Source organism: Solanum lycopersicum, chromosome 9 (assembly GCF_036512215.1).
Source record: "Solanum lycopersicum chromosome 9, SLM_r2.1".
Classification (NCBI taxonomy): domain Eukaryota; kingdom Viridiplantae; phylum Streptophyta; class Magnoliopsida; order Solanales; family Solanaceae; genus Solanum; species Solanum lycopersicum.
Window position 1 is genome coordinate 53561208 of NC_090808.1, and position 10745 is coordinate 53571952.

The following is a 10745-nucleotide window of genomic DNA, read 5'->3' on the forward strand; positions in this document are numbered from 1 at the left end:
CACCAACATTTGAATCATGGTTTTTTTTTCCGGACTTTATATTGAATGCCGAAGACTACCAGTGCCCCTTCATCTCCTTGAATACCGCATCCCCCATCCAATGTGGCTTCAGAGGCAAATTTTTCCTAACATCTTAAAAAAGATGTGTCATCCTTTCAGATGCCTTTTTCTCAAAATTACTTCTTATAACATCAGTATAGTGAGGTAGACATTTGAAATTCTTTTGTATATAGCAAATAAAAATAATACTAGTTATACAAGCTCACACGTGTATTAGACACTTTGAGAATTGTTAGTGTTGCAAATGGTAATGTTATACAAGCTCACACCACTATTAGACACTCCGAGAATTGTTAGTGTTGCAAATGGTAATGTTATTTTGAGAGATTCTTTATCAGATGAAATAAGCTCTCTATTTCATTTGAATTTGAAATAATATATATGATCTCTCACTATCGTGAATGTACCTCGTCTAGTACAGTTGAGTCAACTCGAGTAGTTCAATACATCCATACATATCACTTTATAGTTCCTGAAAGGAAAAGAGCAATAAAACTCCTTTCAAAAAAAGAGGACATTATATCCCAGATGATTGAAACCTAGCCTAACTACCCATATTAATTTTTTTCTAGAAAGTGCTGCTATGTCACTCAATATTGAACTATTAACATGAATAGAGACCAGACTGACCACATTCAAAGGTTACTACATAAAATTAATGCTGAAAAGACGAAAAAGCAAAAACAAAAGCAGATATATATGCACCCAAGTAGATTGATAGAAACATGCTTTACATAAATCTGATGAAATATAGACTACTATGTACCAGAACACTTGTATAAATACACAGATCATCAATAATTAGTTAACACCCAATCTGCACACGGGCTACCCTATCAAGATGAGCAATATCCTTCTTGACATAATTAGAAACTTAGAATCAATAAGAGAAAGTTTGGGACATTACAAGGGAGTCCAAGATTATTCGAAACTAGAATTAATTTCATTAAATTTCAATTGGAACAGATGCATTTAAAGAAACGGTGGAATTCGAGAACTAGTCCATAAGAATCAAGCTCTTATCTAATATTAACCAAATAAACAGTCATTTCATTGTAAAATATGAAGTACTTCAAGAAATAAAGAGAAAATGGATATTACCAGGGAGTCCAACAGGGGTTACTTTTAGTATTACCAATCCTCACATCTGGTACTACCAGGGATCTAACAACAATTGCATTTAGGATATTTACCACTAACTGTACTAAGACTTAAAGTAGAGGACTAAAGACAGGAAAATCTTGAAGTAGGAGTAGGCAACAAGAAAAAGACGACGAGACCGAGCAACATCGAGACTAGCATTACTATTTGGAGTCTTAAACAGGTAGCCCCAAAAACATAAAAAAATGATAACAAAACCTAGTTGGAAATGTCAAAAAGTTGAAATCTTAACAACCATGAAAGGGAAACCCAAAAATATATTTGTATACTGTCCTTACCTTGAAATTTTCAAACCACATATCATGAGTAGATTGTGGAAAGTTCTTCCGTGAGGTTCTAGCCAATTCAAATTTAGTATGAATGCAACTAGCAATGACATCTTGTGAGGATCAAACCTATATATAATACAGTAATTATCGATAATATAAAGAGATAAACAATTCATCTAAGCATTATTAAAAGTTAGTCTTATTACCCATCCCCTTCAGTTACAACAAAAATTTGATGATCATTGTTTCCATTGCCAACTCTACTAGATGAAGTGACTGGATTCCTATTGGCCGATGGTGACATGATTTGGTCAAATTCTTGATTTATAGGTTGGGACTAATTGGATTGAGCTGACTAGGTTGAGGCAAAGGAGTCTCATTTACATGGAGTGAACCAGTTTGAGAATAGAGAGATAGTGATGGGATTATGGGAGGTCGAGATTTAGAAACTATAAGGTAGAGATTCAGTCACTTCAAGATTAGGTTGATGCATTGAAGATTCATTGACATGAAGAGAAACGATATGAGATAGGAGTGCTCCTGATGGTATTATGGCAGGCAGTTTAACTATTTCTCACTCTATTGTACGTATCTTTCTTTTACTTAATTTTTCTCTTTTACTCTTAAGCTGTGTTACTCTCTTAGATCTTGTACCTGAGATCTGCAAAAAACAAAGAGCAATAAAATAATGTATTAGTAATGTAACCAATAAATAACACATAAACAAACACAGTGATAATGAAAACCAATGAAGACAAGACAAAGTAATTCCATAAATTTTTTTGTTCAACTTAACAGATAATTGATTGTAAAAGTTGAAAGGATCGAGGGAGATACATGTTCTTGGTAAATGGTCATAGTAATATAGAAATCACAATTCTATAAAGTAGAATATGGTACTGCACTGTAAGTAAACAAAACAATTAGACAAACGAATATTTTCAATCATCTTATACATCATGTTCTTGGGTTTGAAAATGATCTTGTGAATCATCAATATCAAAAAATTCTTCCACTTCACTTGTTTCCCCTTCTTCATCTTCCTCTTCTTCACTTGTTGTCTCCTCATCTTCATCTTGATTTTCATTGACCACTGGTTGAAAATTACTTTCATGTATTTCTTCACCTTCAACTTGGTCATCTCGTAAGCAATCAACTTGACCATCCTCTATACTTGCACTAATAGTAACCTGTGATTGCTTCTCTTGGTTAGCAACTTCCATATTATATCTTGTTTCCACAACTCCTCTTGGCTTAGTCTTTATAACTACCCATCAATCAGCCTTATCTCCTTTGTTTTTAGGATGACTTGCATAATTGATATACCGTGGTTTCACGGTATAATTAATACTTTTTCCTTAAGTTTAGTGTGTCCGAAAGCCCTTTTTGTGCTAATTTTGATATAAGTTTTTCTTTGTTTTGCAGGAAATCTGTCTAAAACTGAATGCGGAGATTTTGAGCGAAAAATGCAGAAGACACCACCTACGGAGCTTATGACGGTCCGTCGTGCTTGTGACGGTCCATAGGTGGCAGCATAGAGAAGCTGCTGAAGGAAGATGGGGAAGTCTGACCAAGTGTGGGATTACGAAGCTTGTGACGGTCCGTCATGGATATGACGGTCCGTCCTGCAGGTTCGTCGCGAAGATCAGAGAAGTGATCCTAGTACCCAAATTCCAAAAGTTGAAGTATTTTGTAACGAAGACCCTCGACGGACCGTCGTGCCTGTGACGGTCCGTCACACTTGCCGTCGAGGGGAATGAAGAAAGTAGCAGAAGAATTGCGCCCAAGTATGGGGCGATGGAGCCCACGACGGTCCGTCATGACCACGACGTTCCGTCGCGTGGTCCGTCGACCCAGCCGCGTTTTGGCAAATTTCCAGTAATTAGAATCCTTGTTTAATTAGGTTTTTATTTTTTTTATAAATAGTTCGAAAAACCTCGTTTTTGAGGTTAGACTCTTGGAGATTAAACATCATATTATTAGACTTTGTTTTTCTAAGTTTTTGATTGTTGGAGATTCTTACAAGTAACTCTTGTTGATTAATCAAGCAAATTTTCAGACTTTATCCTTTCTCATTAAAGTAAGTACATCAATTCTTGTTTAATATATTTGAATATTGTGTTTATGGCTATGAGGAACTAAACTCTATAACTAGGGTTGTGGGAACCATAGCAAATAATGAGATAAACCCTAGCTAAAATAACAATTCTAGAATAGTGTCTTGCATGTATTAATAATTCTTTCGCTTAGAAATCTTTTTAACGGATGATCAACGTTAGAACTCGCCTTAATGCTACTTGCCGGACCAAGGAGGTAGATAATAGGAAAAGAATTATTAACATAGATTTAGTGTATACTATCTAATAGGCTAGTATTGATTGGTACGAGGTAATAACTGAGTCAAATATCGAATATGATGCTTAATATGAGGTAAGGATAAGGGTTAGGAAAGCAACACACGTAGCCGGACCAAGGTGCGGAGTGAGATTTTCTAGATGCCGGACCAATGATTTAGAAATACATAGCTTATCACTCTGCATGCAAGATACTAGGAAAGAATTGTTATAGCTAGAATTATCAAGTTATGAACCTGTGGGGAACACGTAAACCCTAGTTACATTGATTACTTGATTAAAACTCAACATTAAAAGTTGTTAAGTGTCTCTGTCAAGTTCGTTAGTTATTTTTTATTTTATTAGGAAGTACAAAACCCCCCTTTTATGCTTTTACTTTTTAAGAAAGTCATGAACCGAACAATAGTAATTACAAGTTGGAGTTAAGTCTAGACTATTTTCCTCGTGGGATCGATCCCAACCTCACTAGTTGGGTTATTTACTTGACGCGACCGCTTTACTTCTCATTTGAGAAGTAAGTTTGAGCGTATCAAATTTTGGCGCCGCTGCCGGGGACTTTAGCTTTTAGATTAACTTGAACTTCTTACTATAGTTTAGTTGATATTTTCTTGATTTTACTTTGTTTTATTATTTTTGATTCCTTTTCAGAATTATCCTCCTTGTATGCCAAATACACGGAGAGGAAGAGAACCGTTGTTCCCCTACGATCACGAGCTAGAACGTACACTGCGAAACATGAATCATAACTTGGTAAGTGTGATTGCTTCTCTTGGTTAGCAACTTCCATATTATATCTTGTGTCCACAACTCCTCTTGGCTTAGTCTTTATAACTACCCATCAATCAGCCTTATCTCCTTTGTTTTTAGGATGACTTGTATAATAAACTTGAGTTGCTGTTTGGAAAAAGATGAAAGGGTGAAATTTAGAATATGTTCCCCTTTTTCAAACTTCGACAATACCAAAATGGACATCAACTCTCATTATGTGTTTAGGGTATCAAACCAATCACAGTAAAATAAAACTAACTTCATAAACGGTGCTATTGGCCATTCTAATTTGATTATTTCCTTAAGAACACCATAGTATTAACTTATTGTACCATCTTGTCCAGTGCCACTAATACACAGTCCACTGTTATATGTACTTTTTCCTTGACCCCAAGAAGTAGTGTGAAATTGGTATCCATTTCCCAAAATAAACAGGCCAAGATTATGCCTGTCTTAATGGTCCCATTGCTAAAATTCGCAACTAAGAATCATGTGAGATCTCTTGTGGATTACTATTCACTTATCAAACAGAGAAATTTTATTAGATATACATTTCAAATGATATATTCTTTACTCAAAATTGATCATATTAATTCATACATATTTCTTGAACCATCTTGGAAAGTTATCTTCAATTTGCTTATAAATCATATCATTAGCAAGATCATCGTAAGTATGTCTTAAGGTTTTTTCATACAAGATGCACTCAATAAAATTAGTAAACTAATTTCAGTCCAAACATAATAACCATACATACACTATGGTGGGTACTTACTTGAGAAAAGGCTTAAGCTCATCGCAATTAATAAGAACATGAAACTGTGCTGCAAGAACTTCTTTATCATCTAGCCACCGAATATTGCCTTTTTTATTACCATAAATTCATCCAGAAATATTAAAGACTAACATAGTTGGTTGAGTCACATTTTTGTGATTAAATCATGATTGTGATCAACTCTATTATTGCTAGATAGCACACGAGATTCATAATAATGGGAAGCAAAGTATGTGATTTCTTGAGCCGAATATGCTTGGCAGATAGATCCTTCAACTCTAGATTCGTTTTTGATAGTCTTTTTTATTTTGTTTAGGAGCCTCTAATCAAATTATGAAATACATTATGCAACAATTTGAAGAGAAAAACAATAAATTCTTAAAAACTAATGTGGCATACCTTTCAAATGGATACGTCCATCGGTATTGAACAGGGGCACAAACCCTTGCTTCATAAGGCAAATGAATCATTGAGTGCCTCATTGAATCAAAACTACCTGGAAGAAATACTCATTGCAATTTACACAAGATTAATGTAATATTTTCTTCCATTTGCCTAAAATGATCCTCCCGTAGTACTGTTGAGCACAAGTCTTTAAAGAATAGACTGAGATCGGTTAGTGGCTTCCAGAATGGTTTTGAAAGTGCACTAAAAGCTAGTGGAACAAGACATTGCATAAATGTAACACCCCATAGTCAAAAGAGATCAAAAATCAGTTTTTTCAGAAAAATATGCAGGTGCAACCAACGGTGGCATCGACTGTCCATCCTGCATAATCGTCGATGCGATCAGAAACTCCCAAAATTCAGCCGGGAAAAGTTTGCTAAGTCTTGATTGACGTAAACACCGATGGTCCGTAGGTCAGAAGACGGTCCGTAATCTGTGACCGTCAATAAAGACCCCCATTCACCCCCTCTCTAACAAGAGCTACAAATGACTGGCACGGTCTGTAGGTTGAACTACGGTCTGTAGGTGGAAAATTTGCACATAGTTAAGGGGAAATGTAGTTGGGTAGACTTCAAATGATAATAACTCTTAGCACAAAATTAATTAGGCTTCTCGTGACCTGCCCACAGATAAATGATTGAATTATCTTGTCATATCCACCAACCTTGCTAAAATCATGCATCAGAGTAAAATGTTATGCCAATTTTTGTAAAGGTCTATCTAACAGGCCCTGACGACGGACCCTACTATGGGGCGTCGAGAAGACGACAAACCATCGGTCCTTGCCATCGTTTGGCCCGACATCAACTTTCCTTGGGGAATTTTGGACCTCTCCCACTCTGTTTAAACACAAAGTTACGTCGTTTTGACCCTAAATCATCATATTTTAGTCAGTTTCAACCTATAAACATAATTAAACCATATCTAAGTCAAATCATTAAATCAAAAGTAAGAAAACTAGAAACAGTAAAGGAGAAAAAGCTCACGAACCGCAATTCAAGAATGAAACAAATGTCCAGTAGTTCCAGCCACAAAACATAAGTATGTTTTGTGGATTTCATCACAATGTATATGAGATTTAACTAGTGGGTTCCTTTCACCCATTGGGTCCCTTGTTTTCAATCAAATTCTTGATTCTCTTATCATGATTAAACCTAGGGTTTCTAGAACTTGGATAGAACTTCATGATTTATTTAAATTTATGTTTATTATGATGTTATTACCCAGATTATCGCATGAATTTCAGAACCCTAGCTATGTATTTCTTTAGTTCTTGAATTACACATGCTAGGTCAGATATTTTAGACACTTCAAATATACATGCCTCAGTTATAAATGTATAATTATAGATTAGTTATTGAATTCTAAGTTTCCATGTTCAGTTTCGATCTATCGAGTATTTATAGAAACTCAGACATAATGAGTTAATTTATAAAATTCAATGAGAGTATTGTAATACCAAGTTGGACTAGGGTTTAGCCTACCCAATAGTCTTAGAACTACTAGCCAAGTAGGTTGTAAGTCCCCTCTGTGTATAACCAGTTTAGAGATCACGCCAGCATACCTTTATACCTTTTGTAGGGTATATTGGGTCCTCTCGATGCGGCTTATACATTGGACTTGACAATTAGCTCATGTGGTTTTATTATCGGTTATTCGTAACTCCCATAGTTCAGTCAGACTCTTTGCATTCACCATTTATCAGCATTTTCAATATTCAGTTTAAGCATGTTATAAAATATTCATTGCATCCAGTTAGCTTAGAATTCAGTTTATCATATTAGATTATTACACTTGCTTTTATGCTTGTTCAATTATATTTTATTTCACCTTTACTCTATCCTACATGCTTAGTACCTTTAAAGTACTGACACATACGTGCACTATATCTTCTCGGGATATAGGTTCAGGTTTTAAGCATCCAGATCACGCATAGATTGATTTCCAATCTCAAGTTCAGCAAATATAGTGGTGAGTCCTCATTCTCCGAGGACAACAATCGTGAGTTTCATTTCAGTCTTTAGTCATTAAGTTTTAGTTTTTGCTATATTTAGCAGGGACTTTTCCCAGAATTTCTAGTCCAGTTTAGAGGCTATTTTCAAACATAGTTAGATTCAGGTTAGTATTTAATTAATATTTCCTTTGTATTAAACTCATTGTTTTCAAATATCTCAGTTATAGAATATGGGTATTCTCCATATTTTCATATTTAATTATGGTTTAGCTTCCGCATCAGTTTATTATCTTTAGTATGCTCATGATCATGCCAACAAGGTTAGCTTGGGATCACTTGTGGTCCTAGGTTTCATGTCCGCACCTCGGGGGTAGCTTAGGGAGTGACAAAACATGGTATTATATCACTAGGTTTATGTGTCTTAGGATGTCGGAAAAGAGGCACTAGGTAGAGTCCTTTTCATGGGTGTGAAGTGCACCGTATCTAATTAGGGGGAGGCTATGTAGTGTTTTAGGAAAAACTTCACCTTTTTGTTACTCTTATCGTGCATAAGGTATGATCTAATTCCATTCTAACTTGACGTTATGCGTTTAAGATCATGCCTTCTTGTAGAGCTTAAACATGGAATGCTAATGCACGGAATGATAACGCAGTTCCTCTAGTAGCAGATAGGGAAGTTTAAATACAGAGTATCAGATCGCCAATTCAGCTTTTGGCTCAGAGTATGACGAACCAAAACAATGCAGAGTTTGTGATTTTGTTAGGATGAATCGCCTATGTTTTTAGGGTCGTAGGTTGGTAAGGACCCACATAAGTTCACTGATAAGGTCAAGAAAAAATTTGGTGTGATGTCAGTAACTCGTAGTGATAGGTGAGATTGGCATCCTACAAACTCAACGATGTGACTCACATATGGTTCACTCAATGAAAAAACAAGACACATGACTTTTTCTTTTGTGACTCAGTTTAGCAGTGCAATTCAGTGTTAGAACATAAACTCTCTCAGAACTTTTCACAATCTCTACTCCAGTCGGTGACTCAGTCATATCTAGACGGGTATACAAAAATTTCCCTGTCACGGTCTCTCAAAAAGTCACCTCAGCAGATTTAGTAGAGTTATAAATGGTAGACTTTGATGTCATTCTAGGTATGGATTGGTTACACTCATGTTATGCCTCAGTCGATTGTAGAACGAGGATTGTTCGTTTTCAGTTTCCAAACGAACCTATCTTAGAATGGAAAGGTAGTAGCTTAGCGCCTATCAGTCAATTTATTTCTGACCTTAAGGCCAAATATATGATATCTAAGGGTTATCTCTATCATCTAGTTCAGTTTAAGGATTCTAGAGTTGAAACCCCAACTCTTGAGTCATTTCCAGTTGTCTATGAATTTCCAAAAGTATTTCCAATAGACCTTCTCGGAGTCTCTACCGAAAGGGAAATCGACTTTAGAATTGATCTCTTTCAAGATACCCAGCCTATTTCTATTCCTCCTTACAAAATGTCTCCAGCAGAGCTTAAGAAATTGAAAGAGCAGTTGAAAGACCTTCTACATAAGGGTTTCATCAGACGTAGTATTCCACCATGGGGTGCCCCATTATTGTTCATAAAAAACAAAGATGGTTTGCTCAGAATGTGCATTGACTATAGACAGTTGAACTAGGTCACAATCAATATTAAGTATCCCATCCCCAGGATTGATGATTGTTTGACAAACTTCAGGGTGCTAGTCATTTCTCAAAGATAGACCTCTGATCGGGTTATGATCATCTCAGAGTCAGAGATAGTGACATTTCAAAAACAACATTCATAACTGAGTATGGTCATTATGAATTTGTAGTTATGTCATTTGGACAAACCAATGCTCCTGTAGCTGTTATGGATTTGATGAACAGAGTGTTCAAACAGTACTTAGACTTGTTAGTTATCGTCTTTAGTGAGGATATCCTTATTTAATCTAGGAGTGAGGAAGAACATGCAAGTCATTTGAGAGTTGTTCTGCAGACTGTCAAAAATCTCTAGTTATTCACTAAGTTCAACAAATGTGAGTTTTGGTTGCAATTCCTTGCTTTTGTTGGTCGCATTGTATCTAGCGAAGGGATCAGAGTGGATTCACAGAAGATAGAATCAGTAAAATAGTTGCACAGACCTACCTCTGCTAAAAATATTAGAAGTTTCTTAGGTCTAGAAGGTTATTACAGAAGGTTCATGGAAGTATTTTGATCCATAACCTCACAATTGACTAAGTTGACTCAGAAGATGGTCAAGTTCTAATGGTCAGATGATTGTGGGAAAAGCTTCGCATAATTGAAAACTAGATTGACAAGAACTCTTGTCTTGACTCTACCAAAGGGTTCAGATGGTTATGTGATCTATTCTGATTAATCTAGAGTTGGCCTAGGTTGTGTGTTGATACAGTGAGGTAAGGTGATAACTTATGCCACTACACAACTTAAGGTTCGTTAAAAGAACTATCCAACTCATGACCTTGAGCTTGCAGCAGTGGTCTTTGCACTTAAGATTTGGAGACACTACTTTTATGGTGTTCACTGACCATAAGAGCCTTCAGTATATGTTCACCTAGAAGGATTTGATTCTTCTCTAGAGGAGATGTCTTGAGTTCTTAAGGATTATAATATGAGTGTGCATAACCGTCTTGGTAAGGCAAATGTAGTAGTAGATGCTCTTAGTAGATTATCTATGGGTAGTGTAGCCCATGTTGAGAAAGAAACAAAGGATCTAGTGAAGGATGTTCGCAGTCTTGCTCGCTTGGGGGTTCGCCTTATGAGCATATCAGACAATGGTGTCACAGTTCAGAATGGGGAAGCATCCTCTTTGGTAATGGAGGCTTAGGAAAAGCAAGACAGTGACCCAATCTTGCTTGAACTTAATGGTGCACTCCATAATCAGAGCGTGGAGGTTTTCTCCCAAAGGGGAGATGGTGTACTTCGCTACCAG